We start from the raw sequence: 5389 nt of genomic DNA on the forward strand, positions 1-5389 counted from the left end.
AGTTATCTGGACTAATAATTATTTCCAAAACTTGGTGTTAGACTTTCTTGTTCATGCCACAGGTAGGCTTCTGCTTTAATTATAATTTAATTATTTTCTGTTTTCTCAACTAGATTTTGGGATAAGGGAACAACTCCTGTCTGGGATGTGTCACCCTCAGAACAGAGTCCCAGAAGCAAAAGTCTATTCTATACTGTAAGACACTTACTAAAGGTTCTGTGTCAACCTGAGACACAACATGTCCTGGAAGGTTTACACTCGATAAGTCTTCTAACAGGCAGAAAGGCATGTTCCATCTATACATCAGAACTGCAAGACACATGAATAAGGTGAGATCCAGGAACTGTTTACAAAGATAAGAGTGGATGACTTTGAAAAATATACCATTTCTCACAGTAAAGATGTCTTCTGTTGAACTACCTGCTGTAGAGGTTACCTGTGTGGTACCCAAGTAATAATAACCACCAATATCCAGTACCCAAGGTTTTTTAGGGGGAGAAGGAGCATTCTAGGACCTTTTTGTAGATGAAGATTATTCACCAGTGTTCTAGGTTTAGGTGTCATAGGTGTCATGGAGCTGTCAGAGATGGGTATCCTAATACATTATGGGGAAAAAACCTCCATCCTGATCTGTGCTTTACTACAAATGCTACTTTTCAAATAGGCATTCTGAAAATGGATGTGTGGGACTTAGATATGCTTAGAGAGTTCTCTGTCTCTATCAATACTCTCTTCAGACTGTACTGTTGTATAAAAATATAAATGCATTTTTCAAACGTTAATAATGTTAAAATGGAGTGGCTTTAATAGAATTCTTAGGTGACCAGTAGACTAGCAACAGTCACTGTGATAAGACACCTCACTGTTTAGTGTCATGATTTAGTAAAAAAATTATCCCACATTTCTATGAGTCATAAATTTAGAAGGAACTCAGTTCTATAGTTTTGATCCCAGGTCCTGTTGAGGAGTCGTCTAATAATGGCAACATCTTGCCTCATATGTATAGAGCTAAAGCTCGGAGCTTTAAACACACTGAATTTTATCCAAAAGCTTTAGTGATGTCATTTCATGATCTCTCCAATGAGAGACACAGAGCTAATTACATGAGAAACCCAAAGGCAGGTCAGAACGTGAAGAAAAACAGGGGAGCAAAGAAAAAAAATCTATATTCAACTTCATAATCTAGCCTCAGAATTCAGATAAGAATTTTGCCATACTGTGAGAGTTGAGACAGGGATGAGGCAAGGCTGAGGTTAGAGAGGACAGACAAGATGTCTCACCTTTCAGTGGATTATCCAAATCACTTTGTAAAATGGGCATGTGCTATGAGATTAATACTAGTGTGACCATCAATAGAAAATCCAATTTACCAAAGGTACCCTGGCCATACTTCCTGTTAATCTAGCTCTGATGAAACATACTGGATTTGAATAAAAAAAAAAGTGTTATAGCTAAGAGGAAGGACCATACAATAATCACAAGCAACTTTTTCCAATTACTGATTCAAAGAGTTTAAGTGATTGCCCAAGGTAAGTCTGATAATTAGATATAACTATACTAAAATTAAACCAAGAATCTCTACCATGGGCTCCTTTCAAAGAATTACAGCAAGAGGGTTCATTTTATTGAGCTCCATTTTACAGGTCTTAGCCATGATATAGTTCACATGATAACTTCTGATTCTCAGATTTTATTGAACTTCAAATCAATAGTTATTAAGACTTAGATGTTTGATTGATTTGATATGTTTAGCTGGTGTTGATTCGCACCTAGATCACTGCTTTAAAATGAAATGTCAGATAATTAAATAACAAGATCATACTTGATGGGGGTTTCCATTTATCCTCAGATCATTGAACTGTTTTGTATGAAATAAACTGAATATGGTAGTTACCTGTATGACACACTGTCCGAAGTATTTGGCTGAAACAATTTCAAAGAATAACACTTGATTTTGGTTAAGGGTTTAGAAAGTCTGAGCTCACTGTGACAAGAAAGAGGTGGTAAAACATCTAAGATTATTGTACCTAGAGAATATGGTAAAGGCTTTATAAACTCATAATAGACAAGGAAATAGAGAAAAGAGGATAAAGAAGTCCAATATAATACATCCCTAAAAGACTCACTTATCAGGGACATATTTCTTCTAGCTAGATATCCTAAAAGTCCCATAACCACAATAAATACTGCCATCAACTCATGACCAGGTATAAAATTTTAGAGCAAAACTCATAATATTCATCCCTCACTCATAACGCTCATTGAGCCACCTCATAATGCAAACCAAACAAACAAACAAAAAGAAGCATCTATTTAAATTTCAAGAGTCCCACGAGTTCTAAAATGGTTCTAAAGTCCAAAGTTCAAATTCTACTTTTAGAGTCAAGGAAATATCTAGCCTGCTAAGACCTTGTAAATTCTTTTAAAACGTTTGTATACTTCTAATATATAATGCCCTAGAGTGATCATTTTTGTTCCCAAGATGAACAGAAAGATAGAAAAGCATTAGGCCAAACATGACCAAATTCAAACAGGACAAAAATTCCTGTATCTCCAAGTGTTGTAATTTAGAGCTTGTTGTTAGTCCTGTGTTTGTAGCACACACAGCCTTTCTCCTGTCCTGGATCTACTTTGCGCCTACACTTTTGCTTCACAGATATCCTATGCTCCTAGCATTTTAAATATCCTGCCAACTTCATGGCATCTTAGGCTTCATCCTTACAGTTTCATCCATGGCTCTTATAACAGATACTTACACTAAATCTTAGCCTGCTATGCATTGCCTAGCCTCACTGACTTTTCTCATATACCTTAGTAAAAATTATTATGACACAATGACTCTTGCATCCCTCATGCCTGTAAGCCTAGCTCGATAATAATGATGTCATCTTCTCCACCCCTACCTTAAATCAAGATTTTAAAGATTCCTGAAGGCTTGAGCAAGCTATCCTTGACAATATTCCCCTAGAAGGTCTTGATTACAGACAGTGATCCAGAAAGCTCTTTCTTTTCAAATAAATTTTTAAATAAGCTTGTTGATTTATATCTGGGAACCTGAGATGTATAAGAGCCCACCAATTGTTGAAATACCCTTAAGTTATCTTTAGTATTTTCTCTGTATTAATTGCTAGGTTTCTTCTGTAAAGGACACAGTATCTTTAATTGTATATCTATATATACTTTGATTAGAGTGTATATTCTTCCTGTACTTTTCTGCTCTGCTTTTTCATCTTGATACTTATTATAAATTCAGACAACTGTAGCCATCATCAACTGTGCCACTCCTGAATGCTATGCATCTTGAAAGTCCCTCTCACTCAGATTTTGAAATCAGTCTCATTCAGATTTTCAGGGCTCAGAAAAACGTAAAGTTGCTCCCATCTGAAAAGCAATATGAAAGGCCTCCAGTTCAATTCACAACACAGCCTTGTTCTGATGCAGGAAATAGTCTTCACTGTATACATTATTGACATTCTTGTCTTCTGACAACTCACCAAAATCACTCATTGACTTCTCATTGGACATTTGGGGCTTCTCTAGTCCATATCTCCAAATGCATGTAAATCTCTTCTGAAAAACATCTCTAAGGGCTTAAGAACCACATGGTCAGATGTAGCCACAACAACATTTCCACCATATTGTTACCATTTTTTTTTGCAGCTGTTTCTTCAATATTATAGCCACAATAGATGAGAGAACTTACTTCAGAGAAGAAAGGATTATTTTGCTTCACAGTTTCCTAGGTTTTTAGTTCACCATGACAGAGAAAGCATGCCATTAGATGTTTACATCTGTAGGGATAATCTCTTATATTCTGTGTGGAAGCATCATTTTTTAAAAATCTGATGGCCAATAAGTTGAGGCAAAACTAGAAAGTAGGACATCCAGAAGACAAAGATGTGTGTTGGGAGCAACTCTGGAGATAGTCAGTCACATATGCCACCCAGACTCAGAGGCTAAGTCAGATGTATGAAACTGAGGAGATGTAACCAGCCGTGGGGCAGACATAGAATAATATAAAGCATCTTAGTATGAGGTATCAGCCAGTTGCAGAGCAAGTCTGGCTTATGGCCTAGGCATTAATTCATAAATAAGTCTCCATGTAATTATTCAAGAACTGGGGCATGGGTGAAAATGCCTGCTGTCACATACATCATGATGGTAAGAGTATATGGCAGATGCTATTCATTTCGTAGCAGAACATGAAGCAGAGAGAATGACTATAAGCCATAAACTGTGGGTAATATAGCCTGAATGGCATAGCAAGTCTAAGGGTGAACATATTCTCTGAGATTTTTCACATTGGAACATCTCAATTCCCTACTTTTCCCCAAATATCATTGTACCTACATATAAAGATGGAGTTTAATATTTTTCCTTAAGTAAAAATGTGTTGTCTCTTCATTTTGCCTTTATATTTTCTGATAGGAAACTATTATTTTAATTGCTTTTTTCTTAGAGCTAAAGTGTCATTTTTTTCTCAGAATACTATGAAGAATTTGTATTTGTTCTGTCTTCAAAACTTAATAATGATGTTGCTTTGCATTTATTTTGTTTTATTCTATTTGGGTATCATTCATCTTAATTATATAGGTTTATGACTTTTGAATATTTGAGCAACTTTCTTTTCTTCTTTTTTTTTTCACAAAGGCAGTTTTTATTTGAGGCAAGGAGAAGTCTGACCCATAGGATTACAGTTCTAAGCACTCAAATTTAAGTGTTAGTGGCACGACTTTGGCTCTAAATCTTGCTTCTCTTTTAGTTGGAAAGGGTACTCGTGTTAAAGTCCTCCAGGTGAGTAAGAAGAAAGACCAAGAAAGGCTGGAAAAAACCTCAGCTACTGGTACTGCCCTCCAAATTCTACATCAAACTAACTCTCACCATCTGGTTTGCAAGGTGCAACCCAATGCAGAGGGACACAGGACACTTGCCAGGGCAGATGAGGCAGAAAGAACATATGCAAGCCACTTGAGGGGGAGCGGGTATCTGCCTGGCTCAGCTTCAGACTTCTGCGTGGAAGGGATAATTCTTTTTTTTTTTTTAATTTATTTTTATTAGGTATTTTCCTCATTTACATTTTCAATGCTATCCCAAAAGTCCCCCATACCACCCCCCAATCCCCTACCCACCCACTCCCCCTTTTTGGCCCTGGGGTTCCCCTGTACTGGGGCATATAAAATTTGAAACTCCAATGGGCTACTAGGCCATCTTATTTTTTTTTTTAATTTTTTTATTACGTATTTGCCTCAATTACATTTCCAATGCTATCCCAAAAGTCCCCCATCCCCCCCCCCACTTCCCTACCCACCATTCCCATTCTTTTGGCCCTGGCATTCCCCTGTATTGGGGCATATAAAGTTTGCAAGTCCAATGGGCCTCTCTTTCCAGT

At 36.9% G+C, this 5389-nt stretch overlaps 1 pseudogene; it reads left to right on the plus strand.

Moving 5' to 3' along the window:
* The first annotated feature begins 4124 nt into the window (after positions 1–4124).
* LOC110294849 overlaps positions 4125–5389 on the plus strand; it is a 2397-nt pseudogene continuing 1132 nt past the window's right edge.

The sequence above is a fragment of the Mus caroli genome, chromosome 5, assembly GCF_900094665.2.
Source record: "Mus caroli chromosome 5, CAROLI_EIJ_v1.1, whole genome shotgun sequence".
Classification (NCBI taxonomy): Eukaryota; Metazoa; Chordata; class Mammalia; order Rodentia; family Muridae; genus Mus; species Mus caroli.